The sequence below is a fragment of the Elephantulus edwardii genome, unplaced genomic scaffold (genome assembly GCF_000299155.1).
Source record: "Elephantulus edwardii isolate Elephantulus edwardi_28Jun2011 unplaced genomic scaffold, EleEdw1.0 scaffold00011, whole genome shotgun sequence".
NCBI classification, from domain to species: domain Eukaryota; kingdom Metazoa; phylum Chordata; class Mammalia; order Macroscelidea; family Macroscelididae; genus Elephantulus; species Elephantulus edwardii.
Genome location: NW_006399761.1, coordinates 6814484 through 6829022, shown reverse-complemented (window position 1 = coordinate 6829022; position 14539 = coordinate 6814484).

The window sequence follows — 14539 nt, the reverse complement described above, 5'->3', positions numbered from 1 at the left end:
CACTCTTACAGGTTTTAGACAAAGGGAATTTGCTGTCATTTCCAGGAAGGTTTAGTACTGAAAGTGCTCTCTAAATTGATACTGTCAAGTTAATCCAAGAAGCACTTTTTTCTTTCTTTGTTACCAGGCATACCACGAGAGAGTGTGTCATTTGATCAATGACACTGTCAAAAATCAACACCCATTTGTCAGCTCAGAGAGCATAAATGACAAGAGGGTATGGCATGGAAAAGAGGAAGGAGCTGGGGCCAGAAGGGTACGGTCGCATCGGAAGACATTCCTGGATGCCCGTTGTGTCGTTTAAGCTGGTCTGACGGCCATCCTCCCTTCCCTTCTCCCTCCACCTCCCTTCTCCTCCTATCCCAAACAGCTCATCTCTTTGCTTTGCTTTGCAGAGCCCCAAATCTACAGCAACGAGTGCTTTCCAGTCTTTCAAAGGTTTTGGATTCAGAGAAATTCCAGTATTTCTGGTTGTGGCCCAACCTGTATATTTTAAGTAAAAAAAAAAAAAATTTAAAACGGCCTTCAAAGATAAATTATTGAGTGCCTTTACGCGAGAATATTCCAAATTTACTATCTCTGGAAGAGAACAGGTCTACACACAACAATGTCACTCTGACATGGTAAACCAGAGCTGCCCTGGCAGAAAAAGAGGTGGGTGAAGGTTGAGGGACTGAGTCCCTGAAGAATGCCTGACATCAAACAGCAGATAATCGTCCTCCTGCAGTCACTGAAGCTGCCTCCCATCGGCTGCTCCCCGCCCTGAAGGATTTCTGTGGGCTGAGGTGGGTCTCACTTCCATGTAAACCAAGCCCTGTGTCTCCCATTGTTAGGGTGACCAGAAGCCCCCTTCATGTGGGCTAACCCCAGGGGTACTTTTCTTGTCTCAGCAGAATTACTAACAGACTGCCTTTGCAATTTCAAAACTGTCCTGGTTTACATAAGAAATGAAATCGTTTCTCTAAAAACCTCATTTGAAAAACCAGCACTCAATCTGGGCTATTTGCAGATAAGTCAGAACCACGGAACTAAAAGTATAGTATTTGCATTTGTAATGTGGCTATAGTGAGGCTGAAACGATGCAGCAGGGCCATCTGGCCATGATGAAGAAGACGACTGTCCACCGTCTTCCTGGGTTGTGGTTGAAAAGAGCGGACAGGGCCTCTTCCCACATGAAGTCAAGCAGTCAGTCAACAAGCTTTAACTCGCTTTCTCTGCTCTCCTCTGGGACGCCCTCATTTACCAAGACAAGGCAGGGGAGCTGTCTGTGTTGCATTTCTGAGAATACCATTTATCAATGGTGTGACTTCCAGCAAGTCACTCTCCAGGTCTCAATTTTTCCATCTGCAAAATGAAAATAGGAACAGTGTGCCTTCCTGTGGAGAGGGTCTGGGTTGTAAAGTCTGCACAGCATATTTGTTGTTGTTACGTGCCATCAAGCGACTCGATGAATAATGGCTCTGAACCCTGCCCCATCCTGAGCCAGCCTCACCATCTCTGACACACCTGTCCTCACTGCCACAGCCACCGTGTCAATTCATCTCATCCAGGGCTTCCTCGCCTGTCCTGACTCTCCACTCTTCAAGCATCATGTCCTTCTCCAGGGACTGGTGTTAAATGCCATCAAGTTGTCTGTGACTCACAGAGATCCTATGAACAACAAATGTGAGCCTTGCCCTGTGCCGTCCTAATCATCTCTCATATACCAGGGACCACAGTTACAGTCACTGTATAAATCCATCTCACGAAGGCTCTCTTCCTCTTTCCCGAGCATGGTGTCCTTTTCCAAGGACTGGCCCTCATAATAAACCCCAAGTACGGGAGACCAAATTTCACCATCCTCCTCTCTAAGGAAGATCCCGGCTACCCCCTCTCTAAGACATGTTTGCTTGTTCTCTTGACAGTCAATGGAATATTTAGCCTCTTCTCTAGCAAAACAATTCAAAGGTGTTGATTCTTCAGTCAGCCTTATTGATAGTCAAACTCTCAGATGCATAGCAAGTAATTGAAAATATCATGGCTTGGGTCAGACATACATGAGTTTTTACACTGACATCATTGCTCTTTAGACCTTTGGAAAGTCCCTGACAGCAGATTCTCCCCTTGAACACATCTTTTGATTTCTTTACTGCTGGTCCCAAGAGAGTTGACTGTGGATCTGTTACCGAACGCAAGGGGTTCTTTCCATAGTCAACTGCAAATAAGACAAAGGGATTGCAATATCCATACACACTTTATTATGGATCTGGGAAGACAGTGAGTTGGCCTCAAAGACTGCCTCCTCAGATTGCCTCCCCATCTGGGAGTGGTCATTAGACTTTTATACCAAGGTGAGACACCAACTCACTTAACAATGCACTTTGGTTAGTAAAATAAAAGAATTTGTAAATTTGAAAAAAAAAAAAAACCCAAACATTCACACACAGAAACCAGTAAACAGGCAACCTATAAACTAGTTAACATATGTTGTTGTTAAGTGCCGTCGAGTTGCAGGCATCTCATAGAGACCCTATGAAGGAGAGTCTTCAACACTTGTGTGTCTCTTATTCTCTCTCCAGGTTCATAGGTTTCCGGAGGCAAGCTATTTTGGAAGTGGATGCCACTCCCGCTTCCAAGCTTGTTTTAATTGTGGAGCTCCACCCCACATTAACACATTTGACACATCAGTGTCACAGTGTTCAGCCTCACAGCAACCACAAGTGACCACTGTATGGTAAGTGGACACACCAGGGCTATACGACCTAAAGGAAAGTTTGAACACAGGTTTTGGAAAGATAAGAGTTAATCCAGTACTTTCTTTCCTGGCAAACAGGCAGATTAAGTTAAAATTTATGTATGACCTGGAAAAACAGCTTCAAAGAGGCAACACCCACCCACCCTGATCTTGGAGATGCATCTCTTCTCCTGGTAAACAGACAGATTAAACTACTTTACATGACTAAAGAAAGGAAAATAAGAATTCTAAGACAAAATAATCAGTCTTGCAGGCTCAGGAAAACGGATGTCAGTTTTAGAACTGATATATAGAAAATTCTGAACTTATTAATATCACCCTATCATACTGAATAAAAGATGAAATCATTGGCAACTTGGACCTTTCCTCCATCTATCATGACTTTGCAGAGGATGGAGGGGATGACCTTTTTCCTCGTGTTAAGTCTGAGTTCTGAATAACTGAGTTTGTGAATAAGTGAGTTTATAATTTCCCACTTATCAACGAGCCCACAATCCCTGGGTGGCACAATCTATTAAAGCTTGGCTACGAATCGAAAGGTCGGCAGTTTGCACTCACTCAGAAGTACCTTGGAAGAAAGTCAGAAAAAAATCATAGCCATTGGAAAGTCTTTGGAGAGACGTTCTCCTGGGCGCACATGGATTCAGAAACTCTTTACTGGCAACCGTTGTTGTTGTTGATTGCCATCGGGTCAAGCATGGCTCATGGCGACCCTATGAACAAAAGACCTGAAGCCGTTCTCTATCATCATTTATCAAAGTTGATAAGAGTTTTCAGAGGCATGTTTTTTAGGAACTGGCCGCCACTCCTAATTCCAAAACTGACAACTAGAAATGTTTATAATTTCTCATATCTCCTGTAAGTCTGCAAACCCCTTGGGGACAGAGTCTCTATTTAATATGTTAGGATTTTTCCACAGTACCTAGTACTTTCTTTTAATGCACCCGTGGTCAATTAATCAGGTGCCTTCAAGTCTAGAGAGCCAAACCCCTCCAACTTTTCCTGGCCCAGCAGGAGCCAAGTATCATGGCCCCAGAGTTGTCTGGGGAATCCACAGGGAAGAGAAAGGAAAAAGAGAAAGGCCCTGTGTGGAATAAAATTGAATTTTCTTTGAAAGCAACGAAATCTCATTCTTCTTTTCCTTTTCCTTAACCGTGTTCACAAATAATGGAATCTTGGTATTCTTTTTCTTCATGCCAAGTATAAGAATAGAAAATAGGCCTTGGATTTTCAATGTGGACTGCTGGGCTGCTGAAAACCGGCTTCCATAAACAATGGCCCCACTCCCGTGATGCTTTCATGTGTAAATAGGTGTATACTTGCAAAATGAGGAGGAGATATTGAAAACAATTTGCTAAACTCTGGGATTTGAATGGAAGCGTCTACGTCTACGTGGGTTCAGGAACCAGTTAAACCAGAAAAGTGCCAACTCGACTTTGCTTTCCTGCTGTGGAAACTTGGTGTAAAGCAATGTACCTCGGGCACTAGGGCACACATAGCTGGGAAGCAGGCTTGCGAGTGGACGGCCGTTTGTGATTCTACTCCTAGATAGCGTTTGTGTTTTGGTCATGTTATCACAGTTACATTTTTAAGCTCCTTACGGGGACTATTTGTAAGACTTTGGTATTAGTAAGAAGTCGGGCTGCTCAGCAAACATCAGGTGGAGAAGAACTTTTCTGGTGAGTCAGACACCACCAGTCAACACGGGAGGTCTAACCATAGACAACTGGGATTTTAAAACTGAAAGGTAGTTCGAATCCACCAGTGACTCCTTGAAGGGGAAACACACAATCTCCTCCTGCTTGATTTATGGAGTGGGGAACCCAGGGGAGGGTCAGCTACGAGTCCAGTCCTGACTCTGACACCAGTAAGTTTGCGGGTGAGCGCTGAAAGTCATCACAGTTGTGTCAGGTCTAGATGGACACGCACTTGGGCTTCACGGCAAGCATTTTTGAGACCATTTACTTCCCTTGATTTTCTGAAGGAATGAACCTCACCCTGATCAAAATTGGTGACTGGAGCCTAAAAAGACCTACTTGTATTTTGGCTAAACAATCCTTAGAACAAATGTCTCTCCTTCAGTGCACCTCTACAACTTCTTTATTGTCCGTGTGGCCACTTTGTCCCTGAGCAGGACAGTTTTGTGTTCCACCAAATGCTGCTTTGTCCCTTCACACAGGGTCCTGCCCAGTTGTCAGGACATATGGGGCACAAGGTCCTCAGGGCACTGTACCCCTTATCTTTTTTTAAAATATTTTAATTTATTTATTTTTCATTTCAATGAACATCTACAGAGATTTTGAAATTCCATTCATTCATTCATTGTTGCACCCTTCTCCCCGCCCCCCCCCCATTTGCTCCTCTCCTTGAAAAGCAAAAGAATGTACCCCTTATCTTAATTAATCTTTTACACGTTCCGGTCATTCAGAAACTTAGGTAGACTGAGGATCAACACATTGACAGAAAGATTATTTGCTGCATTTAAAATGTGATTTCCATTTACTCCATTTTTTCAAGGCATCTGGGGTTTTTCCCATATCTCACTCTGAGAAATTAAACTACTGCAAGACGTTTAAAACCCACTTTTTTCCACTCAAAGCAACTCCAGGTTAAAAAAAAAATCCTTTCCTTCATGTCGCCTGACTCTTCAGTGTGGCGTTTTGTAGATGCAAACATTAACTCACACACTTCCTCTGTCATCAGAGCATTCAAGGACAAGTCAGGGAGGGTATATCCTCATTGTCCCCATTATGGGTTGGCCTTGAACTTGGGAAGTCCCCGGTGGGAGAGTGAGGTCAAAGAAGCAGCAGTGGGCAAGGTGAAGTGCAGTGACCCACTTAGGCACGGTTAGTGAGGTGGAAATAATGCTGTGACAGAGTGGTCCTCATGCCGCTTCACCACACAAATAACCTGGAGATTTTTCACCCAAAAGCCTCCCTCTTCCAGCGACGAGCAGCTTGTTTGTCCCTCTCTCCAAGGAGCTCAGTGCACAGTACATCAGGTGTTTATGTTCTTCCTCATGATTTTCCACTTGTTTGTTTGCGTCTTTATTTTTGTTGTTATGTGCCACTGAGTCACTTACGACTCACAGCAGCCCTATGTCCAATAGCTGTGAACCCTGCTCTATCCTGAGCCAACCTTATTCTCTCTAACACCTATCCCATTACCCAAGTCACTGAATCAACCATCTCATCGAGTCTTTCTCCCCTACGCTGTCCCTCCACCCTCCCAAGCATGGCGTCCCTCTCTAAGGACTGTTCTTTGCTAGAGCCTCGCGAACTAGGTGACTGTATCCTCAATTTGGAGGAGAATAATCTCACTTCCAGCTGGAAAAAAATTCCCTCAGGCCAGATGACAAAGTAATGACCGGAGTGAGTTCTGCCCACCCCGTACTGCTGCTCTGTGGACTTTATGAGAGGGAGCACAGCCAGTCAGCTCCGTGGTGTCCCACGTCCTCCTGACTCCTGACTCCTGACCACCTTGGCAACAATCAGAGTGCTCCATCAAGTGCTCTCCTGGGCCTGCATGTCAAGTGGCCAATGAGCTCACCTTCCCCCCCAGGCCCAGAACTCATCACAGTGCCAGTCCTGACCGCTGTGCAGGGGAGCCAGGTACAGCTCAGGTACACTGCTCAGCCCACGAGGAAACATCAACGCATGCTCTCTGTGACTCTCATCTCCATGTGGAGAAAGCACACCACAGGGACCTCTGGTGGCCCTCCTGCTGCAGAGGCTGAGCTTCCTAAGAATGAACTGTTGGAATTCCCTTCCCTCGACCTACACTGCTTTGTTACGTGATTTTGTGTTTTTCCCCCAACAAGATGTAGCAGTTGCTTAGGCTTCGAATCTAGCCGGGCTTTGTAGTCACAGAGTGCAGCAGAGCAGCGATGTGCCAGCTCGGAGCATGCTGGAACACCACCAGGTGAAGGAACGCACAGAATCTGCTGGACGGCGAGCAGCTCTGCGAGCAGACACAGTCTCTTCCAACTGGCATCACCTGGACCAGTTGACAGTTTACACATAACTGACCACGGGCACAGGTGTCAACTGGGTCAAGCCCAGAACTAATCTTCTGAACCTCGACCAAACTGTTCCCCCAGAGAATGGCAAGATAATAAATGATTTGGGTTTTTTTTGTTGTTATTGTTGTTGTTTTGCTTTCTTTCATTGTAAGATACAATGACTTGGAGCTGCCTGTTACATTTCCAAAGCGAAAAGATTCAATAGCTGAGACAGTGAAAAATCATCACCTTCCTGGCTTTTGAATTAGTTACTCTTTGGCAGGACAGCTGCAATACAAATGTTTCTCTCTTACAGCCTCATTTGCACCATTTTATTCTTCATGTGGCTACTTTGTCCACAATCAGAGCACTTGTCTTGTCCAACAAGATGGACAAACACGAAGCCCAGGGACTTTAGACTCACAAGTCTGTTCCGAAAAGAAAAAGTAGTTGCCTTAAGAGTTACATCTTCAGATAGCTTTACTAGTTATTTTAAATATTTGGCTTACTGTGGAAGTTCCTTGGTGAGGAACTGTACAGTGGGGTTGGTTTTCTGTTGGATGTTTGTCGTTGTTGTCGTTGTTGTTGTCGTTTTAAATCATAAATATCCCTGGAACCAAATGTGACTGAAGAAACGACATTTACCTCGCCTAGTTAAGGTAGGACAAATTTTAATTTATGAAATCATGAAGGTAAACAGGATCTTGAATTTCCAGTTGAATTCCTAAAGGATTCATCAGAATCTTTATGTGAGATGTGCACTGTTCTCAATCTTCAGGACATCTACACAGAAGGATGAGATATCTAAAGAGAACTGGGAAACGACCCTAAGAAACTCTAATGTGACTTCACAATTAAAGAGGGTTAGTTAAAGAGTTAAAGGGAATCAAGGAAGATAGGTACAATATTTACAGAGGAGGAGACAGATCGGTAACTCATAACATTTTAATACTCAGTAAAAGGTATCAGATGCAGATAGATGACCTCTGATCTCCTTGGAGACTGCTAGAGTCTCATTTCCCTTGACTGCATCCCTTCTAGGGAACTCTAGTGTTGTCATCCACAGATAATGGTGTGATTAACCCAAAGGCGATGCCTCTCTGACAGGTCCAATTTGGAGCAAGATCAGCAATCCCTTCTCATTGATTTACAGCCTCCCCAAACCCAGAGAAAGGTCAGCAATAAATTGAGTTGAACTGGAATCCCTTTTATATCACAGGTTTTTTTCCCCCTAATGCCTGGCTTAACATTACTATTAACATGACTATGTCCAATTATATCACTGCTGTTGTTGCTTTGAGGTGCCACAGAATTAACCACGATGGCTCATAGCGACCCCATGCAAGATATATCGTCTCGGATGTACGTGAGTCCACTGTTACAGTCACTGTGAATCCATATTGGTGAGGGTCTTCCTCTCTTGGCCTGATCCTTCACCTTTACAACTATGATATCTTTTTCCTAAGGATTGGTCCCCTCCTGACAGTATGTCCAAAGCATGTAAGATGAAGTTTCACTATTCTTGTCAGTAAGGAACACCTGGTTACACTTTCTCCAAAACTTATTCATTTATTCTCTTGACATATCATTGAATATCTATGAGATAGTTAATACTCTTCTCCAATACCACAACTCAAAGGCATAAATTCTTCTTCTGTCATTTTTACTCATTGTACATTTCTCAGATACATACAAAGTAACTGACAAAAACCATGGCTTAGATCAGTTACACCTTAGTCTTTAAACTGATGTCGTTTCTCTTTAGCACTTTGGAGAGGTCCCTGACAGGAGAGTTTCCCTAATGCAACAATTTTTTCTCAATTTCTTCCCCCAAATTTTAATGTTATGGTTTAAAAAAATATTTTATATTGGTTTACGTAACAACATTCATATATATTGTGTTTCGCACTATCGTTCATTTGCACTGAGTTTCATACACTCATCCCCATCTCTCGAGTTTCTGACTGGCATGGAGATGAACAGGTAACACTTCACTCCAGGAGGTGAATGTGAACCCAGACAGCTACTTCAGAGAGCAGGCTACAGATGCTCACATTCTGAAATCCTTTTCTGTCTGGCCAGATTCTCACAGAGCTCACAGAATTCATGACGGAGTTAAAGAAACCAGAACATTATTTCCAGCATCTGTCTATGAGTTTAAGCTACCCAAGTTCTAAAGTTAAGATGTTTACCAAATCTATAGTCAACACTCTGGGCACCAGTAGCCAGGAAATTAAAAGGCACATTGCCATGGGAAAGTCTGCTGCTGTTAGGGACCTCTCCAAAGTAGTGAAGAGCAATGGGGTCTCTCTGGAGACTAAGGTGCACCTGATACAGGCCATGGTCTTTGCTATCGCTTGTTATGCATCAGAGAGTTGGACAATGACTAAGGAGGATAGAAGGAGAATTGATGCCTTTGAGCTGTGGTGCTGGAAAAGAGTATTGAGAATACCATGGACTGCTAGGAAAACAAGCAGATTCATCCTGAAAAGGGTCAAACCGGGCGGCTCCTTGGAGGCAAGGATTCTGAGGCTTCGTCTTACATACTTCGGTCATGTTGTAAGGAGGGACGGGTCCTTGGAGAGGGACATCATGCTTGGGAGGGTGGAGGGACAGCGCAGGAGGGGAAGGCCCTCTATGAGGTGGATTGATTCAGTGACTGGGATAATCGGGATGGGAGTGTCAGAGACAGTGCGACTGGCACAGGACAGAGAAGAGTTTAGGGCTGTTGTACGCAGGGTTGCTATGAGTCGCAAGCAACTCGACGGCACATAATAACAACAACAATACTAGGTAGGAGTGCATAAAGAATTATGTATTACCTAGATAAACAGAAATGTAAGTGAAGAAGTATAAAATAGATTCTGACAGGCCAGAACTGCCCTGTTCTAACTCATAAGAGCAACTTGATAAATGTTCCAAAATTCTGCAAGTCAGCTAACACCATATTGGTAGCTGGAAATAAGCTACACGGAGAAAATTCATACCTTGGAAATCCATTAAGACTACAGATAGGGATGATTTGGGGTGTCTTCTCAATAAGCAGTAATATAGCACAAGAACTTGCTGCCTGTAATTATTTAAAGACTTATCTTTGGAAAGGAACTAGGTTTGTTCATAAAGAGAAGCTTTACAAAGTTTTCGTGCAGTGTTCACCAAGACAAATTAGAATAAAACAAACTCCTAAGAGTTCCTGTGACAGCCCAAAGTGTCAGATCACCTAAGCAAATAAGTAATGTATAAAGTCATGGTATTGCTGTTGTCGTTATGACTGATTCATAGCAACCCCATGTTACAAGAAACTTAAACCCTGCTCTATCCTGTGCCAACCTCGCTGTCTCCGACATACCTCCTCCCACCACCCCAATCACTGAATTGATCCATCTCATCGATGGTCTTCCTCTCCTGCGCTGTCCCTCCACCCTCCCAAATATGATGTCCTTCTCCAAGGACTGGTCCCTCCTTTCAACATGCCAAAGGATGTCAGCGGAAAACATAAATGTATGAAATCTAGAGAGTGAATAAGCTTAAAATGTGAGTTCCATATATTGTTTGGAAGGAAAATGAACATATTAATAAAATAAGATCTATTAAGTAGAAGAAATATGCTTGTCAGTATTTGCCGTGGAGTTGGTTATGACTCAAGACAAGCCCATGTGTGCAGCACAGGAAGGCTCCACGGTGCTTTGAAGGCCGGGAACTTTCAGAAGCAGATCATCAAGTACATCTTATTAGGCTTTCAACACTAGGTCTTTGAACTATCAACCTTTTGGCTAGTAGTTGAGTGCCTAACTATTGCATAACCTAAATGTGTTGTGTGTACTGTTGATTTAGAACCAACTCAGAGCTGACCCTCCAATGGGTCTTCAGCGGTGGTAAAGGGGGCACATGCAGAAGAAAGCTGGGCAATCTCCTTATGTGTGATTTACTGCCTCTTAAAACCTACTGGCAGGTTAGTCACAAGCCAGCTCCAACTTGTCAGCACACGACAACAACAACAAATGGCATGGGAGGAGTCTGTCCAACTTTCTCCCTTGGATCAGCTGGTGATTTCAAACCAGGCGCCTTTGAGTTGACAGCACAACTCCTTACCACTAAGCCACCAGATCTCCCTCTAGGTTAAGTAACAAAGTAAAAATTCCAACACAACCCTAAACGGGAGATGATATAATCTCAGAAAACAATGGAAGGAATAAAATGAAGCAAGAAAACACCAGGGGAAATTCAAGGAAACAACATAAATTCACATCAACCAAATAAGCAAAATAGAAGTGGGGAGAGAGAAGCTAATAAAATGAGACAAACAGAAATTAAATTGCATAGTAACAAAAGCATTGATCTATGCCAATAACTGGAACAAATAAAAGTATTAAAAGGAAGGTTATCAGAAGAGATTCAAAACCAAATCCACTTGCTAACTGGTAAGAAGAGATATGACTAACATGTAGAAGTTAGAAAAGTTAGAAGGATGTAAGTAGAAAAATATATTCAAGGAAAATATTTTTTTTTAAATTTGATATTTATCATCACTGAGCATGCGATCAACCAACTCATGCAATCTCCTAAGTATCTAGATTAATATCAAGTCTATAAACAGCCTCTAAAACAAAAGGTATTAACAGGACTAGAGTAAGCTACTATAAAATGATAGCATGAACAATTCATCAGGAAAACATAATCTTCTAAATTTATAAAACCAAATTAAAAATAGACTTTAAAGATATAAAGCAGATGAATAGGGTTATTCATAAATGAATAAGGATAACATGTATACAACACACGGTTGTAAAATTGTAACAGAAATGTTTCAAGTATTTTAGGTAAAATTTAAAAAATATTAATAAAAATGATACTATGTCTATTGGATACATATAGACCTGAGCCCCACCTGGTAAAGGGAAAAGAAATGCATGTTATTCTCCATTTCCTACTGAGTATTTAGGAAAGTGATGTACTAAGCCATAAAACATATCTTAATTATCGGGGGGGAAACAGAATCAATACAAACCACATCCACCAACCATTATGCAACACAATTACAAGTCAATAAGAAGCAATAAACTTCATTATCTGCAGCTTATAAAAGTCAACAGCACGTGTTTTAATTATGTATGACCAAAAGAAAAAAATCACAATGTAAACTGTAAAGTACTTAGAACTAAAGCACGATCTGGGAGCTCTGGGGATAAAGAGTTGCACTCTCAACTAGAAAGCGTTCAGCGTTCAGCGTGAATTCAGTTGGGACAAAGATGAGCAATCTCCTGTGGCGTTTACAGCCTCTGAAAACCTGCTGTTGGGTGAGTGAGGAGTCTGTTTCAGCTCTATGTCACATTGCAACAACAAACTACACATTTACAATTAAATTGTTACATCTGTTTTATCTTTGTAAAGGAGCTAAAGCAGAGATGAAATTTATAGCTGAGATGCATACACATTATAAAGGAAACTAATGAGTCAACACCCATTTTAAGAGATTAATAAAAGATAAACAGAAAAGAAGATGAAAGGAAAGTTAAAAGACTAGGAAATAACAGGAGCAAAAGAAGCAAAATTGTGTTATTAAAACGTAAAATGGTATACACAAGATTCTGACAGGGTTTATCAAGTAAAAGGAAATGGAAATTAGCTGTGCTTGGGAACTCTGGAAGGAGCACTGGTGGGCTAGTGGCAGGAAGCTTTATTGCCATCCCAAAGTCTTAGGTTCTAATTCACTAGCTGCTCCGTGAGAGAGGGATGGACCATCTTCTCCTGTGTGATTAAGCCTCTGAAAACCCACTGGAAGGTCAGCTCAGGCTTGGATTTGACTTGGTGTCAAACAACAACCAGGAACTCTAGTAGCACAGTCTGCAGGGAGCTGGGCCGCTAGCCCAAAGGCATGCAGTTCAAACCCACCAGCTGCTCCATGGGAGAAGAATGGGCCATCTCCTCCTGTGTAACTTACTGCTTCTGCAAACCCACTGGAGGGCCAGCTGTGGGTCGGTCCCATATGGACAGTATACAACAACACTAACAACAACAGTGGCTGGTTGACAGAAAGATGATCAATCTCTCATACAACTTCCAGCCTTGGAAACCCCAAAGAAGGGCAGCTAGGAGTTTTGAGGAGATAACAATGGGAAGCAATACTGGGAATGAAAATGGGGGCTCAATAGACCTTCATAAACAACAATAACAACCTTCACAAGTATGACATTGTAAGTAGGAGAATATGGACAAATTCTCAGAACTTCCCAAATTTCAAGTGTCATACAAGCCTACATTGTTAAATAATAAAATTTTGCATCAATAGTTTAAAACACACACACACACACACACACACACACCATGAAAATCTAGACTGCAAAGGCGTCTGTAAAATAGAGTCCTGTCATACACTAACATTTTTCAAGGAAAAATCAGTGCATTACAAGCAGCATATTCTGCTGTTTTGGCCTTTCCTGAGAAGAAAATAAGTGCATTATACCCCAATTCTATAAAAATGTATTACCTTAATACTTACCAATATAAGGAATAATGAGTAAGGAAAATTACACATCAAATTACTCATTTCTAAACTGCAAATTATTTCTGAATAAAGATGCCAAAATTTAGGTACAATACTTGGAAACGAAAACTCACAAATGTAGCAGAAATGAATAAAATATCATTGTAAGTCACATTAAAAAGTCTAGGGGGAATAAATAAGATGTTCTGGTGGTATAGTGTCTGAAGAGTTGTGCTGTGAACCTAAAGGTAGGTGGTTCAAATCTACCAGTAGTTGTGAGGAAGAAAGATGGGCAGTCTTCTCTCACATGATTACACTGTCTGAAAACCCACTGGAGGGTGAGCTATGGATTGGTTCTGACATCACCAGAGCTCCCTTCTAATCCTTGTGCTCCTATATCAGTTTAAGGACTGACAATCAATTTGAGTTTTGTGTTTATTCTTTCTCTGGCTTCTTAAATATAATAAAAACAAAATGCAGACTGATCATTTTGGTGATATTATTATGCTCTGAGGTGTTAACAGGAAGGTGAGGAGTTCAAATCTATCAGCTGCTCCTATGAAAAACATGGGGGGGTTTATTCTAAAGAATGATACCTCAAAACCCCAGTTTGGGTGGGGGAAATATGTGTCAGAGTGTTATTTCTTCAGCCCACAACTGCACATTTTATTGTTTAGTAATCAAATATGTTGTAAATATCAAGCAATTTTTTTAAAATCTTATTTATCCATAATGATAATTTACTCCATTCATTGTTCCATTTGTTCAAGAGTATTTATATACATGCACAACACAGACACAAACACACAGACACACATACACCCCATTTTCACATAAGTTAATTTTATCCAAAGAATTCCCTAAAGAGCACAAGGAAATGAATTTTAGCAGGTAATAAGCTGTGGCAATATTTTAGAGAATTTTTGGCTTTTGGGTTTTTAAACTTTGTAACCTCTGGAGTTGAAAGTAAGATGTCATTTTGCTGAATCTATTGCCAATCATTGAGGACTCTCCTTCATAGGGTCACTATGAGTTGCCTGTGACTTGATGGCACTTAACAACAACAAAAACATTGCCAAATATTCCTCAGATACCATCTCAAGGGGCATAATAAGAATGTAAAAAAAAAATGCCAGGGCTGACACCTTCTAGGAATATTTAAAATAAAGTTAAAATCACAAGTTCAACAAGTTCATTTGAAACATAGAAAAAAGATGAAAACAATTTCAGAGTGTGGATATGTGTGAAAGCAAGAGAGATAAGCCCACTAAGATAGACATGCTGGTGCTTACTAAGTTAGCACTGGAAGCACAGTCCATCC